Raw genomic sequence first — 24,495 nt, 5'->3', positions numbered from 1 at the left:
AATCTGCTCTCTTATCGAATTTAAGTAAATAATATAGTATTATTAATTATAGGCACCATGGATTAAAAATGTGGCATATATAATGGAATATTATTCAGCCATAAAAAGAAGAAAATTCTCCCATTAATAACAACATAGGTGAAACTGGAGGACATTATGTTAAGTGAAATAAGCCAGACACAGAGAGACAAATACTGCATCATTTCACTCATATTTTAAATCTAAACACATAAAACTCTTTAAACCAGAGAATACTACTGTGGTTGCCAGGGGGCTGGGGGTGGGGGAAATGGGGAAATGTTGGTCAAGGGAACAAAGTTTCAGTTATAAGATTAGTAAAGTCTGAGGATCTGATGTGCAAAATCATGGTATTTTAACTGAGTTTCAATGTCAGTTTGCACAGAATGTCACATAAACTGGATTTAAGAAAATAAAGTTTGCTTTCAACTTCCTTTGGAGATCTTTTCAGTTCCTTCCAAAAAATATGTTATTGTTTTTTCTGGAGCTTTTTCCAAGTAGCTTTGTTGTCTAGATCAAGATCAAAGACTACAAAACCCAAATCTACCAATCCTTTATTTAGAAAAATCTACCAAAGTGTAGTAAGTTTAATGGTGCTTTGTAAACCAAAGCTATCCTTGAGGTTGCAATATCTAAAATGTCGATTTCCCATAATTTCTGTTTCATTTATTGAAAATCCATTGTTTTCTTATTTTTTATGATGGTATTCTAGGCACTTCATATACTATTCCAATTTGTCAGTTAAATATATATTTTATGCTACAAGCAGAAAAGCTTTTATTTCTCCCAAAACAAGTGCTAAAAGCTTTTTTTGTATTATCACTGGACATAAATAATCACTTTCTTCAGAAACAGTTTTGGTAAATAAAATAATTCCTTCCTAGAAAAGATTCTCCTACACAGGGTCTTCATACGATATTGAATGTGTTCAATTCACTAGAAACTTTTGTCTCTTTAGTAAAGGGAAACTTCTAAAATTGCTCATTTCTAAAATTGCTCAGTATTATATGGCAAAACAATTAAACCGCATTCTTTAACTTTTTCAGTTAGATATATGGGTAATGTAGATACATAGCCCGAAAGAATAACAGGCATTTTGTGGCTTTGACAGTAACACAGAATTTCATTTTATTTGTTAATTTTCTGATTTGTGAATATCTATTCTCCTTTCTGAACATTAACTGTGACTGAAAGATTCATAGGCTTATTGATTATTCATGCAAATAATTTGAGGTCTTTCTTCCCTAGAGTCCAAGTTGAAATACATTGTTGATGTATGTCCACTGTGACATACTGTGACATTGTTGTGCAGTTATTTTTAAATAGAAATAAAATATTAATCTATTTGAATTTGTATGTAGAATGTATTTGGAGGGAGGAAGAACTCAGAGGTATACAGTGACAGAATTTTAATTAATTTATTTTAAAGAGAAGTCACTTTAACTTGAAGGTTAGCCCTGTTTGTGATTTACAGAAGGGTATTCACCATGACTACAACTTACAGAGAAAACTGAAATCACTTATGGCTAGGTTCCTCTTATTAATCCAAAAAGAATAAAGGGCTTGTTTTCCTCAAGGCTCAAGAAGTGAGAAGCTGAAATTGTGAACTGTTCTTTGGATCTCAGATTTCTGCTACTAGAGCTACTACACTGCGCTAAGTTTCTGTGAAGAGCTTCTAACGCTTCTGAAGGAATAATTGTGGTGGCTGGGTTCATGTCATGCAATTTCAGGTTTCCTTCTGAGCAGAGGTCCAATTCTTGAAATTTAAGGAATTTGTCAAGTCTTCTCTGCTGAAACTATTAGATGACTAATATTAAGGAAAAATAATCACTTCTATCTCAATGCCATTTTAGATATGTGATTATTTGGAACCCCATCTTGTCAAAGTTTTTGCCCTCTTAAATCATTGAACAGCATCAAGAATGTCACTAATGTAGGCTACATGTACACTATTAAGACTCTCTATCCATGAATTTGACAGTAACAGTTGATTCATACATTCTGATTCTTAAAAGTTTGTTAGTATTTTTCAATTTGGTGCTCTCTACTAAAATGGTGGGGGTGCAGGGATTGGGAAAGCAAATGTCCAATCACTTCTCAGTAGAGAAACCAATAACCCAAACTGTTCCAAACTCTAAACTTATATTTGATCTTTTTTGGATTGCTGGCCTTAGGATTTTCTACCTTGTAGTCATAATGGTTTACTGTCAAGTTCTGACTTTCTTGGAGACCACTTGGATATTTCCCTAGTAGCTTATACTTTATTAATCTTAAAAAGTGAAGGAACATTCAGTTCAGTTCAACTGAAGTTCAATTCAACAGTGGAACCCTTATTCTGGGCCAGCTATTGTACCAAGCAGTAGCACCACCCAGATGAATAACACATAGTTGATGTCCTCAAGGACCTGACAATCTGTGGGGCAGACAAACAACTGAAATGGGCAATTGTCATCTGAAGCAGGAGGTTTAATAACGGTGATGTGCGGAAAGAAAGCCTCCTAGCACAACTTGTAGAAAAATGAGTTGGAGATGCCCAGAAAGTGTTCCCAACTGTTCCAGCATCCTTGAAATTTTCCCTGCAAAATATGGGAAAGTCATCCGACCCATCTGACTATCTGATGCCATACAAAAGGATCATAGCAGAAAGCTAATGTAAGACTGGTGATTGTCTTGTGCCAAAACCCAGCACCCTGCTTCACAGGTAAATGTGGAAATAAATGTTACTCTAGTTCATTAAAAACAAACTCAGCCAAACCTTCCCACTGATTTGTTTACATGATCCTATGTGTTTTATACTTAGAGATCCCCAAATAATTCTGAGTGGGAGTTTTATGCAGATTTACTATAGATTTCATCACTGAAGTGGTTTTGACCCTGTTTGGTCATCATTTCAATTTCTCCCGTGATTAAATGTTGAAATTCATTCTTCTTTTATAAAATCAAGTCAATGCAGACATATACACTATTAGTTTTTGACTGAATCTCCATGAGAAGGAAACTATAATGGCCACTTCATAAAACAATGAATAGCTAAAATATATCACTATTGCTTCTTAGGAATAAGTGCCTAAGTGTTTTGGGTACTTAATTTGAATTGCAATAATTCTAATTGATAATTACTATTATGCCCATTTTACCAGGAAAATAATCTAGCCCAAGAAAGGTAAGAACTTTGGCCAAAGTCATCAGCAAGTAAGTCATACAAGCAGTATTGTGTCCTTGAATCTGTACTTGTAACCACTGTGCGGTTGGTTAGACAAAATAGCCATACCAAGCTGCTAAAGAAACTATTATGTTGTATTTTGCTTCCCAGAGCTCTTCTTAGCTTTAGTATTTTTTAATGATTTAAGTAGTAGAATATCTAAATATAAAAGAAATTAAAATCCCTATATTAACATAATATGATTAGACATATTGTATGTCATATGCTTCTGATATTCATAACTTCACAAAAGGTGCTAGGTATCTATTGTCATTCAGTTCCAGTCTTGGCATATTTTTCCAGTAAAGGGGCAGAGATCTCTCCACTCCAGTGTTCTATGCTAAACTTTCATGTTTTTGTTTGTTTGTTTGTTTGTTTGTTTGTGAGCCCAGACCAGATTCCCACAGACAGCATGAATGATGATTCATTCATGTACTCAGCAGATACCTATTAACTATTTGGCATGGGGATTGTACCAGTGAACAGATCATTCTTACCCTCCTGAGTTTATAGTCCAGTAGAGAAGACAGATACAAACATGTATGTGGACATCAGTGTTTTAATGGCAAAGTACATACAACCACGGCTGGGTTGGCTTTCCTGGAAAAGTGACGTGAAAGCTGAGCTCTCAAGCCTGAGTAGGAGTTAGCTAGATGAAGGTGGGAAAGATGTAGGAAAAGGGTAGAAACTATACTGAGAAAACTGAACATTTGAAGCTTCAAGAATGGAAAACGGTGATGTTACTATGGTTTGGAGTAGTCTGGTATGGTTGGCACTAGGGCATCCAACCAAGAGAAGAAACTGGAGAGGTAATCATAATCCTAATAGCTGATATTCTTCTGGCATCTACCTATTTTAAAATGTACTATCTCATAAAATATTCATAACCACCCTAAGAGGGAGATATTATTATTACCTCAATTTTTCAGACGAAATAACTTGATCATGGTCTTATCCAGTGAGTAAGTGGCAGAGCTTTGAATCAAAGAAATCCAGTTCCAGAGCTCACATCCTCCACCAGCAACCTTGTATCAGATCATTATGTAAGACATAATAAGAACTCTAGTGTTTATCCTATAGTCCAGAATTCTCAAAGTATGTTCACCACCCAAGACCTACTGAATTGGAAACTCTGGGGCAAGGCTGAATCATCCATGAGTTCAAAAACCCTTCAAGTAATTCTGATGCTCAATAAAGTTTGAGAAACTCTGATAAGGGCAATGAGAAATTCTGTAATATTTTAAAGCAGAGAAATATGACTTAACCAGATGAGGTTTTCTGAAAGCTGATCATTCTTTCCACCTGTGATCCCTTCAGAATGAAGACTCAAGCATCCTCATTGCTGCTCTGCACCCACAGTTACACACTGACTCCCCTTGAGTTATGGAGAATGAAGTTAAGAGTAAAGGCCACCCAAAGTGGCAGGACTAATGAGTGATGCAGCCTTCTATTAGGGCTAAATTGAAAGAGATAAAAACATCCTTTGTAATCTGACTGCAAGAAAATGCCCCTAATTGGATAGTTGTGACTTAGATAAATTTTAATCTATTAGGCTTGCTTAGTTTTATGGGCAAAAAGTGTGCATATATAACAGTTGTTGAAATTTATCTTTCTCTTTGAATGAGGTATATTTTTCACTAGGAATAGTTGCAGTAATAGCAATGACTAATATATGTGCATATATTTCTTAATTTCAAAATATATTCCATGTATCAGAGTTACATAAAATTTTCACTTTTCTAGAAAGGGGTCAAATCACAATATGAATAAAAATACAGTATTCTACCTTATTCACTGTCAACTAAAGAAAGATTGCCACAAAATAGTAATCTTTAATTTATAATCATTTTGCTTCTTTTCAACTAAATTACCCCCATTTAATTAACTTGTAGTAAAGGCTTCTTGCCCTACAAGTTTTTAAAAAATATTTTAATGCCCTTTAATATTACTTTTAAGTATCGTATTTATACTACTATAATTTATATACTGAAATTTCAATTACTCTAGAAACCAGAAATTGTGAAAACTTTTCTAAAGAGCAACTATTTAAAGATTGATTAAAATCACCAATATGAAAATGATTAATAGCAAACATTTCATTGAGAATATATATGAAAATCCAACAGAGGTAAGGACTAGTTTTTCATTTAACTTGACCTTGAAATACTCTTAAGGATAAAAAATAAAAAGAACTTTGTCTGATGCCTGCCCCTGCCCCAAGGTGTAAGCAAAGAGAGACTTCCAGTTTAGTCATATGGCCAGGGTTCAACATGTTGCACTTTATTTTTAATTCAAGGGAGAAAATATAGGCTTTAAAACATGTATACAATTTTATATTAATGTATTATTGTGTTTTGTATTTAATGAGTCAATATCTCTTTAAGGTAACCTAACAATTTGAAAAAAAGGAATTTTCATTCTTATTAACCAATAGATATATACAGTAAGCCAAAGAGAAGTGACCACTGAAGGCCACACATTTGCTTTCTTCTACCTGGAATACTCTCCTCTCTCTCTCTCCTTCCCCCGACCCTCCCTTCCTACTAGTTTGTCATCATGACTCAGTCTTAACACCATTTTTTCAGGTGACCGTTTCCAGACTACCGAAACCTATCATCCCTTTCCCAGACAACTAGGATAGATTCCTTTAAGCTCCCGTAGTTATCTGTACTTCTTTATCTGTTCAACTTTTATAATAGTTGGAATTAAAATAGTAAAAAATAGTAGTTTAATGTCTGAATCTAAGAGTATAAATTCTAATAGAACAGGAAGAGATACTTCTAAGTTGTTCCTCATTATATCTTCAGCAAATAGTATTACGCCTTGCACAGGAGGGCTGTCAATAGATACTAGTGGAGGGAGGATGAGAAGGGGGAGGAAAGAGGGTAGGAGGGAAGGAAAGAAGGAAAGGAGGAAGGATGTTGCAAGATAAGAGCTCCAACAGAAAAAAACAAAGCATAGATTTGTGTTCTAAGCTAAACTTTCATGTGACTAAATACCACCATATTGGGCTACATGAACTCAAAATATGCTGGCTTAACCAACACCTCCATGATTAGGTGAATTATTTTATGTTTATTAATGATACGTGAATGGAGACATAGTTATTCACTTAAACACAAAGTGATTAAAATATATTTTGGAAATCATCACATGAAAAAGGGTATTTCTAAAGGAGGAGGCATATGGCATATACCTCAGAATGGCCAGAGAAAAACCACTTAGTTGTGGGAGAAATGGTCTAATCCATCCACACCACTGAGATGGAACATTTCTAAGTGGAGGCCTCTCTGATCTGGCTGTGGTTCCTGAAGGAGACATGCCTAAGATAAAGTGAAATGGGGATTGTGGAGAAGATGCCTGTGTCTACTTAACCTGCCTGTTTTTGCCTAGCTTTACCAAGAGTGGACATTGCTTTCTACTTTTTCTTAGCTCTAAAATCAGCTCCTGGAAGTTTCTGCCAAAGAGTCAACTTTTCACTCAAAAATTATGAGAAGTTTTACTAATCATCTATCCAACCACATTCAACAAATATTTACTGACTTATTATGTGCCAGATAGTGTTCTAGATGTTTAAGATATCTCAGGAACAAAATAGAATCAACAGATGTGGAGCACTGCTCTGAGACTGACAATAACTACTAAATATATAAATAGTACTAAAGGACAGTAAGTACTAAAATGTGTAAAATGTGATCTCTGCTCTCAAAAAGTTTACAATCTTGAATGGGGGTGTTAATAGTTGGTAAATATAAAAATGGTGACCTACTACAAGGTAGCACATGAAGATTCAAACCTTTTAGATGTTGAATACATGAGTTTTTGTCGGGGAAGAGACAACTTTGAACTTAGGGGTCAGGGAAGGCCTCACTAAGGAGCTAAGTCTTGAATGGGGACTCAGAGCCAAGTTTAGAAAAGCGAGGAAGGACACTGGGGGAGAAAAGAGAAGGATGGAGGCTCTCTGGAATCTCATGTACAAGAACTTTTCTTGAAAATTGTGTACTGTCTACATTTATCAATTGAGCACCTACTGTGTACTGGATATTATAATAAACTGTACGGAGTATGCCATCAAAGAGAAATTGCACTCTCAAAAGTTTATGAACAAATGAGGAACTTAAAAAAGTACATTAGTCACTAAACTACAAAGTAGAAAGTTCAAAGGGTCATAAATAAGAGAGGTGCTGAAAAAATTCTATGGCAGTTTGGTGGAGGGAGACATTACTTAAAGGTAGTTATCAGAGAAGACCTCACGGAAAACAGTTAGCATTCATCTGGGCCTTAAAATATATGAACATGTGAAAAGGAGAAAATGACTTAAACACAGAGTCAAGAAAGGAGCCTGATGGACTAGCAAAGAAATCAGAAATGGGAAAAGTCATTTCAAAGGTTATTGCAGTAGTTGACATAGACGATTAAAAGACCAAAATATTTTTTGATTGATGGATTGACTTTAACCGGCCACATATACTTTCTTACTCTTCTACCATCTCTTACAAATTATTTTGTTATAATATTTGAATCACCAAGTCATAATATGAAATTTTCTTTATTATTTATCATTTATCATTTCCATCCCATTAGGAATTTTCTTGCTTGATTTTATTTATTTATTTATTTGGACAGGGTCCTACTCTGTTGCCCAGGCTGGAGTGCAGTGGCTCCACCTTGGCTCACGTCTCACTGCAACCTCCACCTTCCAGCCTCAAGTGATTTACCCACCTCAGCCTCTTGAGTAGCTGGGACGACAGGCACATGCCACCATCCCTGGCTAATTTTTGTGGTTTTTGTTTCATCATGCTGTCCAGGCTGGTCTTGAACACCTCAGCCACCCAAAGTACTGGGATTACAGGCATGAGCCACCATGCCTGGTCTGAATTTTTTAATCTTTAGGTATTTTTGAGTCCACATTCCATCATCAGATTTGATTACTGTCTTCATGACTATTTAATATTATTTTTATTATTACAGCCTGATTTTTGCCATACATTTCCTTAAATAATGGTTAATGCTCATTTTAATGTATTTTCACCTTGTTTGTTGAAGCCTCGTATCTACTTCATCACTGGACCCACCTAGACTTAGTATGTCACACATATAGTTTTAATGATTTGTTTTAAGCTGTACTGTATATGGTGAGTTATTTATGTTAAATAATGAGAATAAAACAGTAAAATATAAAACTCTGCTAGAATTGTATTCCAGCCATCTTATGTTCTATTTCTGACAGTGACACTAAAGAGAATTGTGTGAATTATCCTGCTGGTTCTCCTCCCTGAGGTGAACTTCAAAAGGTTGAGGATATACTCAAAGTAGTATAGTTGTCCACAATAAATTTTGTCTACAAAAGGGGCTAAGTGGGTGCTACATAAATGTTGGCATGAGGTGTGAGAGTGACATTGACCATGTGCGTAAGCAATGAGGTAATGAGGTTTTTTTTTTTTTTTTTTTTTTAAATTTTGGCAGTGCACCAAAACTTTTGCTAGTCTCACAGTAATCATATCCTCATCTGTGTATGTCCACAATGGCAGGATATTTGACACCTAGAGCCAAAGTGGAAGGGATTGAGTACAGATTGAGCAGAGGTTTTGGTGGGAAAGGAGTTTGCTGCCTGGGTCCCCTCTGCCTCCTTTTAGCTCCAACTACTCACAGCGATCCTAGAAAAGCTAAGGCAAAGAGTAGAGGAAAATATGGATTCTCCACTCCTGTCTATCCATTCTTTAATTTTAAAAAATATTCATTGATTACCTGCTTTGGGCTGAGGCCATAGCATGAGTTAAAAACTTCTGCCATGAACCTTGACTGCATATCATTTATAACATAGTAGTGGTGACAAATATAAAATGAATCATTATAGGAGTCATTATACCATTATAATTGTGCTAAGTGCTACAAGGTGAAAGTGCAGAGTGCTACAGGAGAGCAAGGCTAGGGTGCTATGCTTAAGCAGCATCCTGTTCCCCAGAACAGAAGAAAGTAGAGGCGGTTTTGTTTAAGCATAATGATTGTCAGAATAAGTGCTAAAATTGTATTTTCTTAGAATAAGTGTGATATAGGTAATATTATAACAATGGCAAGACATTTAGAAAACTGTTGGCTATTTGATAAACTATGCACAAAATCTTGTTATTCTAAAGGATGACAAGGAATCCATAGAATTTCCCCCTATAATCTTTTAATAGTACATACTCCACACAAAAGAAGGAATTTTCATCTGAAATCTTATGCACATGTGTGGCTAGTCAATTATTCACAAAACATCATGGATCTGATATATATTTTCCCTACCTAATTTTGTTAGACAATCAATTTGTAATGCTAAATAAAATATGCATGAAAACCTTAAATACAGCATGGCAGATATTTTCTGAACATTCACTTCTTCATTTACTGTGGGCTGTTCAGAAAAATCAGGTGTGCACACTGATCATCTTAGCACATGTCCATCTGTCATCTAGAATTGCCAATGAATACATTCTTTAAATATTTGTGGTTAAGAATAGAGACCCTGAGAATGAGAGAAGCTAGTAGTAGATTATATAAATAATCACAGAGCTACACCAAGATAACTTCTAGGTCAGCCACAAAATTATAATGACAGAAGCAGCCCTTGCTTATTTGTTCATTTGCTCCACTTCTAAGGATTCTTGAGGTACATCTTATTGTATATGATTGCTAAATAAATAAGAAAAGAGGAAGTTAGTAAATGCACATCACTGGAAGCAACTTAATCCCAGAAAAAAAACAAACTCTGAGTATAAAAAAAACTTTTTTTTTTTTTTTTTTTGGTAGAGCAGTTTTAGGTTGAAAGCAAAACTAAGAGGAAGCAAAACTATGACAGAAATTTGTCATATACTCCCTGTCCCCACCCATGCATAGCCTTCCCCATTATCAACATCTCCCACCAGAGTGGTACGTTTGTTACAATTGATGAAAATACACTGACATATCATTATCACGTATAGTCCATATTTTAAATGTGCACAGTCACACAGTGTGTTTAGACAAATGTATAAGAATGACATGTATCATCATTATACTTCATACAGAGTATTGCCATGGTCTGATAAATCCTCTATGCTCATCCTATTCCTTCCCCCACCCCCAAGTTTTGGTAACCACTGATCTTCTTTATCATCTCCATGGTTTTGCTTTTTCCAGAATGTCAGACTGTTGGAGTCACACACGTATTCATCACTGGCAGATATGTAGCCTTTTCAGATTTCCTTCTTTCAGTTAATAAAAGTCGTGTAAGACTCTTCCATGTCTTGTCGTGGTTTGATAGCTCATTTCTTTTTAGTGCCGAGTATTCTTTCATTATCTGGAGGTATCACAGTCTGTTTATGCATTCACTTACGAAAGGACATGTTGGCAACTATGAAAAAAGCTGCTATAAGCATCTGTGTGCAGATTTTTGTGTGGGCATAAGTTTGAGTAAATAGTAAGGAGCCTGACTGCTGGATCATATGAGAAGAAGATACTTAATTTTGTAAGAAACCACCAAACTGTCTTCCAAAGTGGCTGTACCATCTTGCATTCTCAGCAGCAATGAATGGAAGTTCTTCTTCCTCCACATCCTCACAGCATTTGTTGTTAGTATTCTGGATTTGGGTCACTGTAGTAGGTACATAGTGGTATCTTGCTTTAATGAAACCCAGATTTTATGAGCTCCTCTTGGTCACTCACTGGAAGTGGAGGCTACTTTTTCTCAATATGTTAAATTCTTCAGTTACATCTGTTGAAAAGCTGAAACTAGATATATTATTATTGCTGGCTGATGTCAGCCTCTTATGTGCGACCTACCAGTGAGGAACCAGGAAGTCTTGCTCCTCAAGAGGGTGTTCCTAAATTCCAAGCACCTCTGGCTGATATTCCTTTCTTAGCCTATAAAAGTGAGCTAGTGAGAGAGGCCTGGTTTAGTCAGAAAGGAAACTCTTCTTGTCTGAATTAGGGTCTCCAGGATAATGAGTGTAGAGGGAGCAGCAGTGTTTGGAAGTTTCCTGTTCTTGCTACACCTGCCATTATGATCAAAGAGGGTAAAAAATAAAACATGAAGCACCTCTGAAAATCATCCTTAACTCCTCGGTTACTTTAAGCAGAAATAAATGTGCTTCTGTCTTTGCACTGTAGAAGAAATAAATCAAAGGAGCAAATAATACTTCCTTCCAGAAGAGAAACTGATTCCAGATTCCTGTTTTGTAACACTCTTTCTGTTGTCTCCAAAATTACAAAAATATAACACGAACACACACACACACACACACACACATATATATAAAACTTCCATTATCATATGTAATCTCAGTCATATTCTAACAGGGCTAGAGGTAGTGATGTACCCACTCTACACTTAGGTAGTAACAGCTTTCCTATATGTTAGAGCATGAATGCTCACATTCTTTATAGAGTAAAAGAATTCTTATAAGATAGGTACCAACAATCAAAGAAGTAGGTTAAATCAAACCTACTTTAGGTTTAATCAAAGAAGTAGGATAAAACTGAAATAATAAAAAGATACACACATATCATAACATACTAGTTTAACTTAAGATATATATCTATTCATTTGCCAAACTTCAAATGTAGGGCCAATGCCATTTCTTTGGTACGGGGCCAGTGGATGGAGATCTGCATTGACATTTTACACAAACAAATCCATAATGTATCCTCAATAAATGCCAGTTGTTTTATTTTATTTATGTGAATTAAGAACTTAAAGCCATAAATGAAGCAATCCAAAGCAGAATTCATTTAGGTTTTCCTGATATTTCCCCAATATTTCCTGTTTTCTTATCTGTAATCTATTTTAAAGCAATTTTAAAGCAATTTTCAGTACTTTCCAAAACATTAAATTTGATTTTCATCTAGATCATAGCTTTTAAACAATTAAATTTCTTTTATTTATTTGATAATTAAATTTTTAAAATTACAAAATGAGAAATAAGTACCATAAATAAGTTTGAGAATAAACAGAACTGATTCATGTTAACAACAAAACTCAGTAAGTGGCAGCAGAGGTATGCATTTATCCTTAAGAATAGCCCATTTCCACAGCATCTGGGTGCTATAGGTCAGGGAGACTTGACAGAGTAGGCAAGTTTAGCAATTTGGTCAAAGGTGGTGGTCTATTAAGAAAACATTCATGGTAATTTTATTCCAGCATCTTCCCAAGAATTATTGTGACATGCAAATTAGAGCTAAAGTTGTTTAAAAATTATTTCATATTTTCATATCAAGTATACTGCCTTAAGACAGAATATTTTAGTAATATTAGGCTTGCTTAATATGACCCAGTGCTTTTCTTCATACAAGGAGAATCAGTGATGACTTGCCAAAAAAATAGTAGACAGTAGACTCTGGCCTATTTATTATTATTGGTAGTAGTAGTAGTAGCAGTTTGTTACTTTATTTATTTTAGATTCAGGAGGTACATATGCTGGTTTGTTACATAGATGTATAATGGTGATGGTTCTGCTGAAACTATCACCCAAATAGGGTATAAAAACACAAATGATCTTTTGAGTACAATATTGGGTACAAACACAAAACTTTGAACTCAATTCAAAATACTATCATCAAGACTTATTCTCTTCCTTTCAGCCAGCCTGCATTCCTTTGGTTCCTGGAACAAACTATGATCTGCCCCTCCTTAGGACCTTTCTATACACAGTTCATCTTTCAGGAAATATTTTCCCATGCTTTTTTTTTTTTTAACTAAAGTCAACTTCTTCAAGTGTAAACAGCATTTCCCCAGGGAATTTCCTGCCCTGTAGACTAGGCTAGCAACTCTTGCCATACACTCCACCATCCTCTTTAGCTCTCCTTTCCAAGAGGTAGTACTCTTGTTCAGTGTCTGTTTTCCAACCTGCCCCAATCTCCAAATCATGAGTTCTATGAAAGAACATACTATGTTTGTATCTGTCACCACTGCATCCTCATTTCTCCCCATAGTGATGGGCAGAGTGGCCACTCAGCATTATGGAATGAATGAATAAATGAAGGAATCTTAACATGCAAGTTTCCTATGAGAGGCAATACTACCGGTAATTACTTCTTTAGCTGTCTTTCAGATATATTTTATAAGAACAGGATTTGATAGGGAAGAGGATAAGGGTATATATTTTAAGGGTATTTATTTTGGGAGAAGGATGAGGAGGTGAGCTCAAAAGGAAACACAAATGGCTCACTCTTCCATTTACAATAGAGCTTGACTTGAGACAAAACACTACTACCTATATTTAGCTAGGCTGTTAAAAAGTTTTTAACTCAGTGCTTATTTATGGTCTGCAGATCATTCTTTGACGGCTACTTATCTTTATCAGAAGAATTTCTTACTATTAAGAATGGTTAAGGCTGGGTGTGGTGGCTCAAGCCTGTAATCCCAACAGTTTGAGAGGCCGAGGCAGGCGGAACACAAGGTCAGGAGAACCAGACCATCCTGGCTAACACAGTGAAACCCCGTCTCTACTAAAAATACAAAAAATTAGCCGGGCGTGGTGGCGGGCACCTGTAGTCCCAGCTACTCAGGAGGCGTGAACCCAGGAGGTGGAGCTTGCAGTGAGCTGCTCTACTGAGTGCTAGACACCAGGGATTTAATAAATGAGTGAAACAAAGGCCCTGTTCCCAAAAAGTTTTTAATTTGGTTGGTGACTGTGTAATAATAACCCTCACACCTGAGTGATATACAATTATTTTTCATGTGTTTGTGAGGTTCAGCTTATCTACACTAGGTTCATTCACGTGTTTGAATGTTATCTGAGGGCAAAGTAATCTAAGCTGGTCTTGACTGGGTAATTGTAGGTCTACTTCACGTGTCTCTCACCTTCATTCTGGGGCCAACAGACTAGGCTGGGACTGCAATTTCATGGCAATTGCTGCAGCAGAAAAGAATAAATCTAGTCTCTGGAGTGCATCTTCAAGTCTCTGCTGCCTCACATTTTCTGATATCCCATTGGCCAAAGCCAATTACATGCCTGAACTCAGAATCAAGAAGTAAGGAAAACACTTCACATCTTGATAGGGAAACTGCAAAATCACATAGCAAAGGATGGGGGCATGAGGAGGGGAAGAACTGGGGCCGTCAATGCCATCTGCTATAGTAACATCAACAAAGAAACAAAAGATTAGGATCCAGTAAATGCTGACGGGTATCAGGATCAAGAAAATCAAGCTTATTCCTTAATTTCTATACTCTGTTTTTAGCATAACTCTAGAGACTTATTTTAAAACATTAGCGGCAGACAAATATGTTTCCTTAAACATTCCTAGTTGGTCAAATTTAAAATCTAAGTGAGAGATTAAGAACTCTCCATGAAGTTCTTCAATCTAAAGCTTGCTCAACATTAGAAAAAAAACAAGAGTAAGAGTTTTAACACCACTAGATAATAGCTATAAAAGAAAGTTCCTTAGTGCTATTTTAAAACTATTAGGCCTGAGAAGGCACAAGGAGGATGCACTGAATTGTGTTTTCATTCTTTATTAAGATGCTTTGTATAATTAGTAGTGTTTCTATCTGAATAAATAGTAATTTGGAATTCATCCAAATTAAAAGCCTAAATGAAAAAAGGAACATTAGTGGTGACTAGAATGTTAAAAGACTCAAACTTCTCTAGGGCAGATATGTCTCTGTAAGTTGGTGTAATTTAAATAAAATCTATAGAATCCATGTGGAGTAAAGGCAGCATGAATAGGAAGATGGCAGAAGGAGAAACCCAAACAGACTTCTTCCAGCCAGAAGGGCAATTCACTTCTAGTTTTCTGAAAACTCTGAAAATCCAACTAAATTCTTTATATGCCATTGTGAAATCTGCATTGATTTAAAATATAAAACAGCAAATATATGTAAAATAAGTCATTATGCATTTTTGTGATTTAGTGTCTTGCAGTTTTGATGAAAGTGGATGTTACAAAATGAAGAGAAGCTTTTTTCATAGAACAATACTAGGACTATGGATGCTGCCTTCTATCAGGGAAGTTGTGAAGGTATTGCCAATATCACTTACCTGAGTATGCAAGAGAAGAGACTGGACCACATCATCTAGATCTAATTTCCTACAATGTTACCAGCACCATCTTGTTTCAGTGTCTGTTGGTCACAGAACAGTGATATGGCACATTGTATCCAGGTAATGATGACAAGTCTGTGATATCTAAAATTAGGGTTACTCATAAGGTCTAGGAGGAAGTCAGTATGATAGTCCTGGCCTATGCCTACCATAAAAGTAAATAATTTGGGGGTCACAACAGTGTAAACAAATGTGGATATTAAAAATCTGTCAGCTCTTACAAATCAGATTTTTGTACAGTGGAAAGGGGTATAGCCTAGGAATACATTCTTATGCAAAAAAAATGAACCTCTAGCATTATATCATACCATACACATAAGACCTAAAACTATAAAACTTCTAAGAGAAAACACACGAGAATATATTTGTGACCTTAGGTTACTGAAAGATTTCTTACGGCAATAACAACAACAAAAAGTATGAGTCATAAAAAAAATTGATACATTGGACTTTACCAAAATTAAAAACTACTCTTTGAAATATAGGAACAAAGATAAGCCACAGACTGTTAGCCAAGCAACTACCTCTTAAAGGAATTCATCAGAATATATAAAGAACAATTATAACTCCATGAGAAGACAAACAACACAATTTTTTTTTTTTAATTTACAAAAGATTTGAACAGATACTTCACAGGAGAAGAAATATAGGTAGCAAAATAAGAACACAAAATTTTTCTCAACATTATTATTGCTAGTTAAAAGCATAATGAGCTAGTACTACATTTCTACTAGGTTAACTAACATTTTAAGAACTGAAAATGCCTTTCAGATAAATGGTTTTCTACTAAAAAACACCCTGAAAATACCAAGGGTTGACAAAGATGCAGAGCAACTAAAACATGCATATATTTCTGGTAGAAATACAAAATGGTTCAGAGGCTTTGGAAAACAGTTAAGTGATTTCTTGTAGAGTTAAATATACATCTACCATATGACCCAGCAATCCCATGTCTAGATATTTATTGAGAAAAAAACATTTGTCCATACAAAGATCTGTATGAGAATGTTTATAGAACCTTTTTTTGCATAATACCCCCAAAATTAAAAACAATTCAAATATCTATTAATTGATAAAGAAACAAACAAATTCTGGTTTATCCATAATAATATTATTCAGCAATAGTAAGGAAAAAAACTGCTGCTACATGCACCAACATAGATAAATATCATGATTATTATGCTCAGTGACAAGCTAGTCACAAAAGGCTACATACTTCAAAATTCCATTTATATGAGATTCTTGAAATGGCACTACTACAGGGCCAGAGAACAGACCAGACATAGCCACTGATTGGAATGAGATAAGGGAAATGGCTACAAAGGGGTAGGAGAAAGCTTTCTGAAGTGATGGAAATGTTCTGAAACTCAATTGTGATGATGGTTATGCAGCAGTTCACATTTATCAAAAGTCATCAAACTGTGGAACTAAACATGCAAATTTTATTGTATATAACCTATATCTTAATAAATCTGACCTAAGAAAAGAAATGATGGTAGTTTACACCAGGGTCATAAGAAAAGAAATGGCAAGAAGTGAAGAAGTGGATGGATTCTGAATATATTTTGAAGGAGAGTTGACAGTACTTGCTAGAAGCAGAGTGAGGGAAAGGGAAAAATTAAGAATGACTGCCATTCTTTTGGATTGAGTACCTGAGCTTAAATGAGATAGTATTTGTAAAGAATTTAACATGGTGTTTGACCAACATTATAGATTCAATAAATGTTAGCTATCATCATTTGCAGTGAGCCTAGATTAAAGTGTGTTTAGTAGAGTGCCCAGTATGAACAGTACCAAAGTACTGTACAAATTGCATGAAGGAGGTTTAATGTGGCTTGTGGCTGATTTGTCTAGTGACACTAGTTCAGTTTTTGCTTCCTTTTAAACAAAACTTTGTAGAGGAATGCATAAAATGTCTATTATTAATGAATTCCTCCAACAGATATTCACTGAGTGCTGGGTATCATGCTACATGTTGGGGATATATCTAATGATAAACAAGATACCATTTTTATTCTCAATGAACTTGCAACATTGTGAGTGAGAGGTACAAGTAAACATGCAATAACAATAGAAGGAACACTTACTACCACAGTAACTGACCCCCTACAAAAGTCTTCAGCATATGAGTCAAGAAAGTCTTTATTGTGGAAATCCCAAGTAAACCGAGGACCTGGTGAATACTCTGTGAGTAAGTTGGAAAGGCAGGTGATAGTAGGTTGTGGAAGAGGAAAGGAATATTATGTTTAAGGACATAGCTTGTTTGAAAGCCCAGAATAAAAGGGTGCCCAGCTACATTCCCAGTATTACTGCAGCTGACATTGAGGAAGGAGTGGGGCATAGAGTCACAAGGGGTGTGCTGGAGAGGCAAATGAAGTCCAGGTCCAGCTGGGCTTGGGAAACATTCTAAAGGTTTTGGACTTTATCCTCAGGATAATGAGTAGCCATTAAAAGGTTTTAAACTAGAAGTGATCCATTCTAATTTGTGCTTCAGGAAAATTACCTTGGCTTCTTTATGGAGGATTGGAGAAGGAGAAGACCAAATTGATGGAAGGATCAATGGAAATAGTGTAACAGGAATGAAGAAAAGAGAAAGGATTCACAAATTCTTATAAAAGTATAAAATTCAGGAATTGATTGGGCATCAAGGCTGAAAGAGAGGAAAGAATCAAGAATGGTGCCTACCTTTCTGACCTGGATGACTTAGAGGATGGTGATAACAATGATTGGAACTAAGAAATATTGGAGACGGAGCATGTTGGAAGGGAAGATGATTAAACATACTTTTGTCATATTGTGAAAATACAAGAAATACGATATATTCCACCCTTTACAAAACAAATGCTTCTTATAGCTTGAAATGTAATTTCTAGAATTTTAAAAATCTTTGAGGTTCTTCTTTTACAAATTATTTTCTTCTTAAGTGTATTGTCATACTTTCATTATCAGCAATGGATACAAAGGATATGGGCAGCAACAGTGGTGGTTCATGGATTATGTTCTTCCTCTTCCTTTTTGTGCTCATGAAATAAATCAGTCATATGTCTGAGTTTTAGGTAGAACCAAGTTTTGTCTTCTAGTAAATTACCCTTTCCTTTCTCCAATTTTTTCTATGACTGTTTTCTTTCTACACAACTTTGCAAATATTGTAATCATCTGCTTATACTCATAACATTTTCTGTTATTCCGTACTACTATGTCCTTCTATCTTGAGATCAAAGATCATGTTCAGGTATTTCAAAGTACCCAAGAACCGTGGAAAATGCTTTGAATTTCTTGAGTAAGTAATCATTTTTCCTACATGACTGAAGAGTTCCTATCCTGCTTCCTCATGTAATATTTGGCTCCAAAGTCATTCCATTTCCTTACACGTTTTGTCAAATCCTTTGGTACCAACCTATATTATTAGAACCAATGAAGTCTTTAAAAATAAATCTTTGCTGGGTGCAGTGGCTCACACCTATAATCCCAGCACTTTGGGAGACCTAGGCAGGCAGATCACGAGGTCAGGAGTTTGAGACCCGCCTGACCAACATGGTGAAACACCATCTCTACTAAAAATACAAAAATTAGCCGGGCATGGTGGCACACACCTGTTATCCCAGCTACTCAGGAGACTGAGGCAGGAGAATCACTTGAACTCAGGAGGTGGAGGTTGCAGTGAGCTGAGATCGTGCCACTGCACTCTAGCCTGGGTGTCAGAGTGAGACTCCATCTCAAAATAAAAATAAATAAATAAATAAATATTTTATCTGTTTGTTCTTATTTTCTTTCTACCCATTTAACTATAGTCCTTTTAAAAAATACAACTTATGAGAAAAGACAATTTATTCTCCAAAATGCCTAATTGACCACATGTTAAAAAACTTAAGCTGTAGTTGTCTAAGATATGAGTGAATAGGTACCCTTTTGAGTGCTGATGCCACAATATATTCTTCCAGTTGCAAAAGCATTATGAAACAGATAAACCATGAAAACCAAAATGTATGACTTTCCTCAACCATCACACATCAGTTTTAAGCAGTCAATGTGCTCAGGTGAAGCCACAGTATGACATTATCAGAACTGGATGAAAATGCTATAATCTGGATTTGAATTGTGTTTGAACACTGGCTATAAATGTGAATTGTGGTATAGATCAAATGGATTCATTGCACATTTGCTGTATTTACATACTGATATAATACCTGATTCTTGGTTTTTAATTTATTCTATCTGATCAATAAAAAATGCTGTGTGGCTTGGGTTCTAGTAAATGATTTAGTTTGTTAATATACATGCTATATGAAAAAAAGATACTCATAACTCATATCTTCTATCCTAAATAAAAGATATAAAAAGCAAAAGGACACTGAAACCCAGTGTAAACCTTGAGTCACTACTGAATCAGATACAGCAATGGGAATGACTGCAGTGGCATCAAGAACATGAATGTTATTTGAGTAAGGCTTTACCTGGCAATAATGCAGAATGTTTGACTCATGGAGGAATTCATTTTGGTATTAAAAATATATATATTATAGAACCTCTACCTATGAATATTTTAGAGTGATAAAATAGTCCAGAAATTAAGAACATATGGGCAGCCGGGCATGGTCACTCACACTTGTATTCCCAGCATTTTGGGAGGCCAAGGCAGGAGGATCACTTGAGCCCAGGAGTTTGAGACCAGCCTGAGAAACATAGCAAGACTCCATCTCTACAAAAAATTTTAAAATTATCTGGGCATGGTGGCATGCGCCTTTCGTCCTAGCTACTTGAGAGGCTGAGGCAGGAGGATTGCTTGAGCTCAGCAGTTTGAGACTAGCCTGGCCAAGATGGTGAGAACCTGTCTCTAATAAACAATTTAGTAATTAGCCAAAAATTAGCCAAAGTGGTGGTGCATGCCTGTAGTCCCAGCTACTTGGGAGGTTGAGGCAAGAGGATCCATGGAGCTCGGGAGTTTAAGGTGGCAGTGAGCCATGATTGTGTCACTGCACGTTAGCCTGGGTGAGAGAGCAAGACTCTGTCTCCAAAAAAAAAAAAAAAAAAAGAAAGAATGAAACAAAAAAGAAACTATGGGCAAAATTTTGTTGTAAAATATCAATGAATACCCTTCTTATTTGGAAGCATCTTTTTTCAATATTATATAAGTTTTTTATAACTCATATGCCTTTGAATAAGAAAACATCAAGCATTATTTGATAATAGTATAGCAATTATGAGCAATTGGTATGCGCGCTTCTTTCCTAGAGTACATAAATGCATAAAGATGACCCCAGAGAATTCATGTTTCAAATCTTTAATAATTCAAAATTTGGTCCTATTCCAAGGCTTACACGTCTTTTTTTGGTAAAAACCTAATGGCCCCCAAATATATAACATATTGGGCTTTTTATAGAATGGAATGTGTCTAGCAATAATTTTTCTGTATTTGAGAAATTATATATTATAAAAATATGATTTAAGAGTTGGTGAACACTTGAGGCAGGTATTAGTTGCTTGCCTCCAAATTTCATAGATGCAGTTGGATTCTGAAATTATACCAGCCAGGAATGGACAAAGAACTAGCTCATAAATGGGAACTGCTTATTTTCTACTCAAGGGCAACACTTACAACAAAAGTAAGAAGGACATGGGAATTTGCTTCTTTGTGAAATAAATTAGGTGTTTACCTACCTCTAGTTTGGTTCTATATGAAATGAAGAAAGTATATCAATTATTTTCCCATATTGTCAGTTTTTCTCTGTTAAGATAAACAATCCTGGTTTCTGAAAATATATCAAGTTTTTAAATGGCTCTGTGCCCTGATAAATAAACTCTTTGGTATTTAAGTGAGCACTAAATATGTGGAAACAATTACCTGATGATTTCCAGGAAACATGGAATAATTGACAGTTTACAAATGGAATGAATGAATGATGTGATTGTGATATCTGAATATGCTAGAGAGTTAACGCAAAAAGAATGCACTTCTGGATAAGCTATTATAAGAGTAAGGAAGACGAGAGAAGACAGGAGTAAAAAGAAGAAACTGAGAGAGACCTTATCTCTACAAAAAACTGTGTTTTGTAGCGGCACAAAACTGTGATCCTACCTACGTGGGAAGCTGAGGCTGAAGGATGGCTTGAGCCCAGGAGTTTGAGGCTGCAGTGGGCTATGACTGTCCCACTGTACTCTAGCTTGTGTGACAGAGGAAGACTCTGTCTAGTTTTTTTCTCTCTCTCTAAAAAAACAAACAAACAAAAATAATACAATTATAAAATACAGCAACTATGCAGTCAGTCTGAGGAAATTTGCCACTACTTTGTGTCCCAGTTTAGCATCTCTTAAAGGTATAAAAACATCTACTTTGAATGCAACTATGCACTTGAGGCAAGAGAATAGGGTCTGGAGGTAGGGAACCTATAGCCAATTCATGCTGACTTCCTAGAACTGAATCAAATGGCAACACTTCAGCTAAGAGAGGAAATATCTTCTTCATTTACACAGGGCATACACCAAGTAAATGACTTCGTAACTTTACTTCATCCTGTTCATTTGCATAGAGCGTACACCAAGTAACCAGTGGAAACCCCTGGAGGGTATTTAAGCCTCAAAAACTTCGGTAACAGGGCTCTTGAGCCCCTATGATTGGGCCCCCTCCCACCATGTGGAGTGTACTTTCATTCAATAAAACTCTGCTTTTGTAGCTTCATTCTTTCTTTTGTTTGTGCGTTTTGTCCAATTCTTTGTTCAAGAAGCCAAGAACCTGGACACCCTCCACCAGTAACACACTGATATAGGAGCCTGCCCAATCTAGAGTCTACGTATAAGTAATAGCAAAGAAAAAGCAATTAAAATGAATAATTCTGCACGTAAAGTGTCATCAGATGACACTTTCTCATAAAACTCAGCCACTCATTCTCAAGAGGGCTAGTCTACATTTAACTTATTTAGTATTAATACTGAATATTTATTAAGCTTTTGGACATAAATTGGGTTGAAACGTTTTGTATCTCTGAACCTTTTTGTCAAATTAAAATGTTATAAAACATATAATATCTATCTGAAACAGGTAAAAATGGAGTTTCTTAGATTTGGGGTAGGAGGAGAGGTTGGTGGCCCAATGATCCACCTACTAGCAGCCTTTTTATGTCTTTTCCTATGTGGTAGTTCCCCAGGGAAGTGCTGTGGAATCTCTATAACTCTGAGGAGCAGGGATTAAAAATTACTGAAACATTTATAAATAAATTGGGGAGTTTCCGTTATATAGATTGGAAATATTTTCTATTCCCAGTAGACCTACTATTTGTTGACTGACCAAATTCTTGACTAAAAGACAGAGCTTCAAAATAATCAACATCTAGTTAACATAGCAGACAACAAATCTGTTTATCACTGCTTCATTCCTTACTACTACTAAAATCATAGATAAAATCATTGTCATCATGATGCACAAGGACAAAAAGAAAGAAGAGGAGCCAATGTTAACAAATGGGAAGATGGGGGGAAAAAAAAGAAAGAAAGAAAAAAGAAAGTTGAAATCTCTAAGTCCCAGGAACATGAATTGATTCATGACACAGAGACCCTGAAAAGCTCAGAAATTAGAAGCACCAGATACTGAAAGCATCAGTCAAAGGTAGAGTTAAAAACAAGAGGATTATTTGAGTTGATTATCAAGCAACTACCTCTTAATTATCCTTCCAGGAATTACAAGTTTTAATCTCTAGAGAGGGCACAGACTCAAGGACATCTTCCTATAAAGAAGATGAAAAGAAAATCTATATGGTTTCCTCTAACTCTCCTTTTCTATTTGGCTTTCAGAACACTGGAAATGGGTGATTCAATACAGGGCAGAGGCCAAAGGAAATCCTAAAAAAGCAGATCTGTACCACTCCTAGAGAGCAGTCAGTCGAGACTACAACAGAGAACAGAGGGCTGCCAGAAGGGCTTCTCCAGGAATGATCTTTATTAGATCTACTGTATTTTTTTAAGTATGCATATGTGCTAGTATGATAAAAATATATGCCATTAAAAATAAAGAATACTCAATGTTTGAGTATCATTCAAGTGGAGAGAAACAGACCTAGCTTTTAAAAAACAAACGCTTATTTCTTCTTGTCCTTTGAAAAATAGTTACCTTACAAATTATGTTTTGTCTAGATTACTAAAAAAATTCTGTGTTTTCTATTAATACTTTGGAAAGACAGAACAGGAAAGTTTATAGGAAAGCAAGGACTAGCCAGTGTGTAGTAAAAAATTGTCATGGATGATTCATCCACAGATAATTCCAGATCTTCTTTTACCATTCAAGTAGACCCTTCAATTGATCATGTATTGCCTGAACTAAATGTTTGGACACATGATATTATCTCAGAGTACTAACGTAAAACCAAATAAGAAAATATATAACTGAAATTTGCTCTTTTTAAAGTCTAGGAAGGCTACCTACTTTCTGGCAAAACCATCTGCAAAGATTTCCAACTGGAAATGTATTTTGCATGATAACAGGTTGAAGTCATGAATCACTTGGTAACTCATTAGAGTGACTAGCATCAAAAGATCCCTTAGGAATTTAGGGAAAAGGTAGTTAAGCAATTAATGAAGTTATTTAAAATCCTGATATGGTTCAGCCTGCTTTGAAGACTGCTAGGGTTTAATATTTATTTAATAGATTGTCAGTTTCATGCCAGAAAAAGAAATGTGACAGAAGTCACCCTAGTCTAAATGTAAAAAAGCCCATTTGAAGCATATTTTATTGCGGTGGTTGACACTATTATAGTCTGTACCATTATATCACCATACAAAAGCCATCATTCTCAAGCTGAAATTAACATTGCTGTTATTTTCGATTAGAAGAATTGGCTCTAAGTCCAGTAATTCTCTACAGTGATTTATATTTTAGTAGCTGCCATCTTGCACCTAGAGGGAATGTGTCAGAGTATAACCGCTCTCTGATGAGACATAAGGTATTAAAATTGATATGAGATGACAAAATGAGAGAATAGCATTTTAGGGGTATTGTTTTCACTTGTCATGGGCAGTTTCTGTTATGGCTTCATTCCTGAGACTATCTGTTAATCTTTGTGTTTGATTCAGAATCTAATACTTCAGATGGAAATGTACAGGATGTGAGCCTGATATTATGTAATGAGCTCTTATCTCTTACAGAAAGTACTTGAAAATGTATTAAGTGCTAGAAAGATTTTATTTGTAAAAATGTACGATGGCTGAATTGATGACAGAATG

Source organism: Piliocolobus tephrosceles, chromosome 11 (assembly GCF_002776525.5).
Source record: "Piliocolobus tephrosceles isolate RC106 chromosome 11, ASM277652v3, whole genome shotgun sequence".
NCBI lineage: Eukaryota > Metazoa > Chordata > Mammalia > Primates > Cercopithecidae > Piliocolobus > Piliocolobus tephrosceles.
This window is presented reverse-complemented; position numbering follows the sequence as displayed.